A 10,265-nucleotide genomic window follows, 5' to 3' on the forward strand; every position below is an offset into this window, starting at 1 on the left:
TGACTTGGAGGTCTGTGGTGGAACCTGTGAGTTTGCCTTTCTCACAAGTTCCCAGGGGATGATACTGCTGCTTCTAGTGATGATGATGGCTGGGCCCTGACCATACCTTTAGTAGTAAGGCCATAGAACATCTGTAATAACAGAAACTCTGAAGTCCTTCAGAAAGGAGCTAACTTGCTTAAAGAAAGAGGTAAGGGGACTCTGGAATGTTCCCCAAGGTCAATTATGCATCAGTAACTTCAGAGATCGGAATTAGTCAGGGAACAGCTTGGAAGCCAACCTATCAGAAGCACACAGTAGTACACAGGAGGAGGCATACGTGAGAGGGGACTCAGTTGCCACTTTAATATTTCACAGCAAAGATATTACAAATGATCATGTCCCATAGAAGTAAAGAAATACCATTGCTCTACTTCCCCAGTCCCCTTGTTCCATGTAAGAATTACAGGCCTTCAGGCATTGATGATGCTTTCATCTCTGACCCAACATTAATAACACTCTGTTAATGTGAATTCTCAACCCTCCAGGGGATGACCTCTGAACTCCATTCCCCTATAAGAACCAGGCCAGAGTAGGGCCAGCCATCCATACAGGCTTGGCTACTCCACTTACAGGAAGTCCCTCCTTCCTCCCCTGATTGGCAGAAAATGGCACGGAAAATAGGAATCTTATTGTCATCAGTATGAATTTTAAATCACACAAATCTTGACTCTGCCACTTACTGGTTATGTGACTTTTACCAAGCAGCTTCTCTCTGAATCTTGGATTCTTCATCTATAACATGAGAAAATAATATTTATCTTGCCTTTCTCCATAAAGCTATGATGTCACCAACGTTGGATTAGTCAATAGTGTTGCAGTTCAAATGATAGTTTATATACAGAGTTTGGAGAAATTTTTTGAAAGATAAAACTATGGAAATATTTTTAAATACTTCTAGAAAGAAGCCACTTTTTAAGAAGTCTTTCCATGTTACGTATCTACACATGCGAAATAGAGTAAAAAGAAAACTTGGGTGGACAATATCATTTTCTGATTATGAAATGAAGCCTCAACTTCCACATGTCCTTTTGAGTTTAAATCAATGATTTACCACTGGGTTTGGGGCTGAGGGGTTGGTCAGAGCTTTATCAAATTAAACACACCTCTCCCTCCACCAGATCCAGACCTCCCCCCCATTACCCCAGCCTACTTCCCATATCTGTGGAGGCTGCCATTATGCCAAGCTTTTTGGAATTCCTTTCTTGGCAACCTCAGATTTGACAGGCCACCCAATAAAACCCAGTCTCTTATCTAGCCAAACATGCCTTTCTCCAGCCTGATCACACAGCTTGTACAGCAGGTTAGTTCCAAATAGGCTTTGACTGGTTCTGACCAAGTTCTTCCCCTCTGAGGTTATGTAAAAGAATCCTGGATTCTATGAGCCCTGAACAGCTTGCTAAGAAAAACAGACATTAGGCTTTAGGTAAAATGCATATGCAATTTCCTGTTCAACTTTATAACCGTAACTGCAGGGAGTCACTAAATCTGCCCCAGAAATAAAAGGTGATTCAGGCCTGAGGGGGGACTGGACGTGGTTCCTGGGCTGAGGATCCCAGCCGGCACTCCTGCTGAGATGGTTTAAGTTTGTTAATTAACAGCTCTCCTCCTTTTTCCTCCTACTTGCAGGGTGGTGGGTTTCTAAGAGCTTTGGAGAGATTTATTTTTATCCTTCGAATGGATAAAAGACATTAATGAAACCATCTGAGACTTCAGGGACTGGGCTCCACCCACAGAAGCCAGAGGAAAGCCAGCATGAGTGACCGTTGATTATTAAATGTCCTCTGAGCAAAGGGGCATCCCCAGACTGGCCTGATGGGCAGTTAAGAGTGTGGAAAGTAGGGGCAGTGCTACATATGCATTATGTATAAAGAGGCACCCCAGCTTTCTTACACTGAGCAATTAATGAAATCACTTTGGGAGAATGAACACCTCCCCTCCCCCATTCAACTACCAGCTGGTCCAGTCCTTGGACATATAGCGCCACGTTATGATGGCTCCAACAATTTGGGTCAGCATGATGTTTAAACTCTTAAGTGGAAGCCACTAATCTCCATTAATCTGACTGTAAAGATGAGACATAATGCTTAATACAAAAGCATACGAGTTGGTAATGCATTCTCCTGTGACAGGCTGCCTTAATACACACCCTGCAAAGGACAGGGTCTTTAGGTTCGCATTTGACCATTCAAAATCTATTCCCGAACCCTCCCGGAAATCTCTTCACACAAGGTGACAAGGATCCCAGGAGAGCATCCACCACGCTGCCCATGAACACGTTCATTCTATGGGACTTCTGGCACTCCAGGCCGCCACCTATGAACTCTGGCACTCCAGGCCATGCCCTCTTTGAAATCGGCAGCCGGGCAGTGCATGGGTGTGAAGTGAGGAACTTGGCAGTGCTGTGACCATGTCATTGGCCTGCATGACCATAAGCTAAATAGTAGGCACGGTAGATGCTTCAAACCTCTGTAATGCTCATCTACAAGGGAGGGCACCCGGTTGGCCCATGAGGGAAACACGACAGAGCTCTCTTCCTGGTTGGGGACACTTCGAGATTTTTGGTAAGTCCTGACATGTCTCTCGCCTTGGTGAACCCAAATGTGTATTTGGGCTCATTTATATGCAGCTGGACAGATTTATATGCAGCTCATTTTCCTCATCCCTCCTCATTCCTACTGCTCCTCTCTTAGGGCCAGTGTTTCTCAAACCACAGTCCATGGAACCCCCTGAATGAGAGAAGAATCGCTGAAGATGTGGTTAAAGCTCCATTCCCAAGCCCATTGCCCAGACCTACTGACCCAGAATCTCTAATGAGGAGACTCAGGAAAATCTTATCTTGACAACCTGCAGCAGTAGGCATTAAACACAAAATGTTGGATTCACAGTTTAAATTTCACACTTCTGTTGTAGGGCCAGGTGAAAAACAGTCATGCATGGTGATTTTTGGACCAGAAATGTTCTAGTTTGGCTCCCACACTTATTCCTAAAGAAAAAGATAGATGAAGGCCTGGAGATGTAGCTCAGTGGAGAGTGCTTGCCTAGGATGTGTGAGGTCCTAGGTTCATTCCCTGGTACTGAAATGGACACTGACCCAGGACACAGAGAGATCATGACATCTCTTTTTGGTACCACTGTACCCACAGTTAAAACTTATTGAAGACTTACAACATACAGTGTCATTTTAAGTGCTTCATCTTTGTTAGCTCATTGAATCCTCATAACGATTCCATAAATAGGACTCTAACTATTAGTCCTCATGGAGGGTGACAGTGAGGAGGTGACATTTAATTGGGCCATGGAGGATTGGTAGAAATATAGCATCTTCAAAACCTCACTCGTTAATTCAACTGCCAAAAAAATCGGATCCTCATTGCCTTTTTACTCCTGTAGGCTCTACCACTAATTCCCTACAAATAAGGGAGAAAACATTTAGATACATGCTGATAATTGCCAGCACAGTGGCACATGCCTGTAATCCCAGCAACTTGGGAGGCTGAGGCACTAGGATTACGAGTTCAAAGCCAGCCTCAGCAATGTAGCAAGGCACTTAGCAACTCAGCGAGACCCTGTCTCTAAATTTAAAAATATTTTAAAAGGCCTAGGAATGTGGCTCAGTGGCTAAGCACCCTGGGTTCAATCCTTAGTACCCCCCGCAAAAAAAAAAAAAAAAAAAAATTGCTAATAGTTATTGGCACTACAAATTATAAGATTCTTTTTATAAGTGGTTTTGTTAGAGGGAATTGAACCCAGGGGCACATTTTACTATTGAACTACATTCCCAGTCCTTTTTATTTTTGATTTTGAGACAAGGTCTTGCTAAGTTGTTGAGGCTGGTCTTAAACTTGTGGTACTCCTGTCTAAGCCTCCCCAGTCCCTAGGATTACAGGGGTCCATCACCATGCCAGACATGTTCTTGAATTGCAATTAACCATTGAAGACTTTCATCCTAACCAAAATATGACTTCTTTCATGGAATTTCAAGAGGTCACCCACCCTGTACACAGGTAAAGCTACCTCTGATGAACCTCACCTGTGTCGTGAGTCTAGAACTTTAAAGCTCAAATCATGAACATTGGAATCAAGATCACCTGGTTTAATTCCATCCTATAGAATTCACACTCTGTATTGGTCACTGTCTTTCCCCAGGTGACAAAACCTCTCTTCTGGCAATAGATCCTAACCTCAGAAGCCTTGGCAAAGACTCGTGATGGCTCCATCCCCTTGACCACAGTGAGTACAACAGCCACAGTGACTAGGCATGAATTTGTGGCCCAAAAAAGGATCCAGTTGAATCCCTCCTTGAGAGAGGAGAGACTAAAATGTTGTGGGTCTGGGGCTCCCGTGGCTACTTCTCCATCCCATGTCTATGTTAGAGGTTGACGGCAAAGGGGAAAGAGAGGGAGAGAGACAGAGGAGGAGAAGCTGGCTGCCATCTTTTGAGTCCCTGAGGTCAGCTCCAGCCATGCTTTTTCTGTGGCTAGGATACCACAGCTATTAAGCTTCTCCTTTAATAGTGAAACTAGTCCAAGATGAGTTTCTGTCAACTTACACCTCAAATATCTGACTCAGTAGATACATCTCATCTCTCTGCTTACTCTGGTGTCCCATGGACAGGAGTAGGAAAGTAACTTGGATTTGTATTGGTGTATGTCTACTCATTCATTCACACATGGGCCCATCCTGTTTTCTGTCTACCACATGAGAAACACTTGTCAAGGCACGGAGGGCACAGAGGCAAAGCCACCATATTCTGGGAACTCATGGAGCTAATGTCCAAATAATTATACAAATGAATATGAGAAATCTAATTTGAATAAATTCTACAGAAAAGTGTGATAACAGGAAGTCCTCCTACTGGGGAGTGGGCACCAGAGCAGGGATGCCTTCGCCTAGTACTTGGTCTTTACCCTGAGGTCTGAAAGACGAGTGGAGTGAGTGAGCTTCCCTCCACCATCTGTGTGAAGACTCTGGGCCTTGAAAGAAGCACAAAAGGGGCAAAAGAGAGTGTCATGTTGGGAGCAGGAGATAGAATTGAGACCGAAGAGGCGGGTAAGAGCAAGACTGTGGTGTGTGGCCTGGTGGGCCGTGGTAGGGTCTTCTAGCAGCCAGTGGAGGGTTCTAACTAAGACAGTGTGCAGGTGGGATTTCATTTTAAAAGAATGCCATAGGGTGGGCGTCCTGGAGGAGGCAATAGTGGGTGTGGCAGGAAGAGGAAGGAGACTACACTCTTCACCCCAGAAAGAGGTAAGAATGACCAGGACTAGGCTGATCCTTGGAGTGAATGGATGTGAGATTGGAAGACAGAATAGAACGTGTTATTGATTAGTTCCAACGGGGGGGGGGGGGGGGGGGCCACTCCAGTTTCTGGCACCAGCACCAAAGGAGTTCACGATGCTACTGATCAGAGAATGATAGGACTGTTTGGAAGGGGGCGATTCTCAGTTCAATATGAGAAAGGTTCATTTTAAGATGTCTGTGAGGGATCAAATGGAAACAGCCAGTAGGTAATGTATGCATTGCTTTACTTGAAACAATAGATTGCTGCGGCAGGTTTTACTATGCTCATTTTACAGGTGAGGAAAATGAGGTTTGCGTAATATATATGATAATTGAGTGGGACTACTGGGAGTACAACCTGAATTTCCTCCACCCAATCCAAATGCTTTCCGTGAACCATGGTGAGTCCTACTTCATTGGACTGATTAAACAAGCCAGTCAAAAATAAAGTTATATAATAGGAGGCTTTGGCATATGAGGCACAAGGTCAGTCATAAGTTATATTCCATAAAATCGATGCCATATTGTCCTACATTTGGTGTCGATTTGATAACCTAAAAAGACATGTAGAACCCACCATTGTATGTCATACAACTGGCAGTCGATCCATTGAGGGAATAGTTCCTCTCTACTGGGGTCTAAAGTTTCATATGGGCTTTGGATTTGTACCAAACATTACAACAATTATTGGTTAAAAACTATCAAAATACATTCATTCTAATTGTGGAAAGGAAACTACTTCTCACATTGGTTGCTTTACCAATAATACCTAACAGCTATATATCCAGATGAAAGAGACAAGTGGAGTTTTGTTTTTTAAAAAAATCAATAGATTGGCTCTTATGGAAGTCATTAATGCGAACTGTTTAGCAAGAGAGGCTGATTTTTCATTCCTGGTTGGCATTCCATTAAAAAAAAATGTCTCTGAACAAATCCATGATTAAGAAGTACATCCATCTGATCTGTAGAGCGTTCCCTGCCCCACTGCTTCCAAAGGAAGGATGCGTTGGCTCTGAGGGAGGCTAAAACAAGCTGTGCAGAGAAGGGCCAGTCTGGGCTGGGTTCCGATGAAGTGGGAGCCACCATATATTCTTGAGGAATGTACGAGATGATGAAATTATATTTACAAATAAAAACTTAGCCTGGCACTGCACTCAGTCTTCTACAGCAGCCCTGGAGTCAAGTTTTAACTAAAGGAAGAACACCTTTGGATGGGGACCCTTGTTATCCATAATTGTGACAGCCTTATCCACCCCAATCCTTAATTCAATAGGTTGGGCACAAAGGGTTGGTTGGAAGCAGGTGGGGTAGGCAGAAGGACTGGGGGCTAGGAAGGGTTTAATGGAAGATATTGACTTCTCTTTCCTAAGATATCATTATAAAACATAGTAGGGTGTTTTCTAGCAGCTTTCATGGATTTCTGACTTTATGCATGGCAAATAGCCTTGATTTCATTTCTAAATGGTACTTGTCCACTAAAAATACCAACTAGTACTTGTGGGGAGGAAATAGGCGTGGATTGCTTAGTTGTTCTCAGATAATAAAGACGTGTTTTCCTGCTACATAGAAACCGTGGAGTGTTTCACTTGGTTTTGGTGCCATCAATGCAGGTATTGCCATACCTGGGCTACATAGGCTCTCGGACCTGCAGCCCCTCTGAAGGAAGACTGGGATGTTCTCTGGCTCTCCTGGAGACGTTGTGTCATGCTGTTGTGGGGGCCTGTGAAAAGAGTTTATGAACCAGGACTCGGGGTACCTGGGATCCATTCCTAACTCTTCCACCATGTTTGATCTTGGACAAGTTGATTCACCTCCCTACACCCCAGTTTGCTCATCTGAAAGGAGCAAGCAATTTCCCAGTCAGATTCCAAAGTCCATTCCAGAAGCTTGACAATGAAGATGATTTACCAGTTAAAAAGCAAGCTTTCCATTAATTTTTCAATGGAGATTCCATATCAAATATTGCAAAGAACCTAGAGAAAGATGCCTCTCCATAAATTAAAATGTATACCTAGAAAGTTGACTGGGGAGGGGTGGGGCTACTCACATAGGCCCTGTGCCACAGTTGGCCATCTTTGTGTTTAACACCAGTCTCAAAGGAGGAGAATTCAGGTATTGAGGAGGCAACTGGTCAGAGCCAGGGAGCTCTTGTGTTTCCCTCATGGGTCTTCCCGAGGCTGAGTTAAGAATTCTCCAGGTACATAAATCTTTGGAGATTCTCTGCTTAAGTTTTTGGAAAGTGCCCCCCAAGGAAGCCATCCTCCAAGAAGTGGATAGTCAGCTGGGGAGTCCAACTAACCATTTCTGAAGGGAAAGAATCCATCCATCCATGACACCCCTTCAGCCTCTATGCCTTCCAAACCCCATCCCTCCCCCTCAGGATTGCTCCCCCTAGAAGAGGAGTCCCCAGAGGAGAGGGGCTCCTTTTGCTCAAAAAAAAAAAGAGAGAAAAGAAAAGAAAAATGTCCCATTCTCTTGGCCATTAATCATGGCTGTAAGAGCGTTTATTAATGCCCTGTCAATTGCTCAGAGTGAAGGCGGCCTGTTAGCCGTCCTCCCTCCCCGTTAGCTGTGTGCAAACACTGGTGATTAAGCGCCAGATTTAACATCCTCATGAATATTTAAGAGGCTGTTTTTGAAAGTTTCCTGTCCTTTTACACTAATAGCCCCCATTAAAACCTGTTTACAAGCCAGTCAAGAGAGTAACTGCATGCACTTAAAACATGAGAGTGCTCCCCCAAGAGGGCACCAGGACCACGTGAGGATCAATACGCTGCTTAAAGTAAGACTGTCTGCCCACCCCCAGTGGAGCCCAGGCCCACGAGAGCCACGGAAAGGAACTGGAAAGGACCCAACTTGTTAATTAGACTGTGAGTTGGGGGAGCAAGCCCTCGCTACTGGGCTCCCCACTGCCCTATGTGTGGTGACCCCAGCTCCAGAGACTTCATAGAAGTTGCTCAAATTATGTCAACAGCATCCATCCAGGGCCCAGGGCAGGAAAGGGAGTCTGCCCTGTGCTTTCTGGTAGTTGCCCTCCCTACACCAGTCCCAGCCCGGGGCCTGCCTCTGACCTGTGGCCTACCCAGTGCTCTCCAGGAGCCAATGAGGGTTTAAGGAAAGGAATTTTCATGAGGCCACTCTTCGTTAGACTTGAGAATTCCCAAAAGCCTCAAAGCTCCACAGGAATAAGAGATGAATAGGTGAAGGAGAGACAGGGAATGGGGTGCACAGAAGAGCCTGCTTCCTCCATCTGTGCTTGAGACTGTTTCCCATGTTTGGGAAGAAGGTGGAAATGTGGAAAGCCACTTCCTCTTTGAAAGCAAGGGGACAATGACCTAATGTTGTCGCCCTTCCATTTTATCTAAAAGATTGAATACACTGATGAAACAAGGAATTTTGTTTGTGATTCCAATGTCCCAGCTGGATGGCAGTGCCGGGTCACAGGGTACAGTCTAGTGCCTTTCCCAATCCCAACAAGAAGAACTCCTGGGGATGGGCAGGTGTGTGCAGGGAAAACTCCAGAACACTAGATCTACTTCCCCATACACAGCCTGCATTTGTGCTGAAAAAAATCACTTTAGAGCAAAGAGACATGCTCCAAATGTTACTATTTCATTCTTACTATCCTTTGCAAAGTTCACCAGATAGAAGAATGTACGTTCCACAGGCATTTTTAGATCCCTCAAACTAAAGTCTAGGACTGCTCTATTTTTATATGACATAGTGCCCAGCCCAGAGACAAATTTTCCTTTCTTCTATAATGGAATCCTTGCATAGTGATATGCTATATATTCATATATAATAACAGTATTATTGAAGCAATATGCACTGATCTAGAACATAGGAAGCAGGCTATAGCTCGTCTCCAGAGATTCCACAAGAGCTAGAAGTGAAACCAGAAGTCCCTTGAGTAGCCACAATAAATATTGCAAGAGCCTACACAAAATATAAGCGTCTTATTCATCAGGACTGTGTTCCAGCAGGTTAGTGACATTTTTAAATAGGATTCTAATAAGTTTGGCTCTCTGTGTCTTTAGTCAGTTAGAAAGAGGAGGGAGGAGCTTGACAAAGAAGTTGTAACTTCTGGACAATGAGTGAAAACAAACAAAGTCTCTAAAAAGCAAGTCCAAGAGTCACAAATAGCACAGCAGTCTGGGGTCATTTATTCCAGGAGCAAACAGCTTTCCACACTTAAATATGCATTGAGTTGTCAATAAAAGTCATGATGCCTTGTGTATAATGAAGTACAAAAGAGTGCAATACCATTCTTTTAAAAGTTCATCTATGAGAGAGAACTTTTATAGTTTGGGAGCTGAAGGAGCTAAAATTCCAGCTGTACAAAAAATTTATCTCCAGAATAACTCACTTATCCTCTGCCTTTTCCCCTGCTATATTCATATTTCATATTTCCACCAAAGAGTATTCAAAAGAATCAAGACAAATGTATAAACCAGGAAGACAGGCTGCTACACAGAGAGGAATTCATTCCTTTAAGCCATGGAACACAGAGCTGACTCACCCTAGCTCAGGAGAGCCGAGTATTCAATTTTCATGAATTTCATGAGCTGATAATAAACACGGTCTTTATTAGATATTACATTTTGGTTAAGCTTACCATCAACTAGATTATACTAAAAATTTTTTAAAAATGCATCATCTCCTGACCATTTTACCAAATTAACTCTCATCTATACTCTGGCAGTTAACTTTATCTCTTGCATCTGGGTGGTTGGAAACATCCATGTGCTGTCCTATTCCTGGGGCCCAGTGCTCCAATTCCACATTCAGTGACAGCCCTTTGGCAGCTTGAAATTGGCCAGAGTGGGAGAATTTACCCCATGGAAACTGTCAAATACTACAAATAGAGTCTGTTTGATTCCCTCCCCACCCACACACACCCAGAAAGGTGATTGTTAAACATTTGCAGCGCACCACCATTGATAGCA

Source organism: Marmota marmota, unplaced genomic scaffold (assembly GCF_001458135.2).
Source record: "Marmota marmota marmota unplaced genomic scaffold, marMar, whole genome shotgun sequence".
In the NCBI taxonomy this organism is placed as follows: Eukaryota; Metazoa; Chordata; class Mammalia; order Rodentia; family Sciuridae; genus Marmota; species Marmota marmota.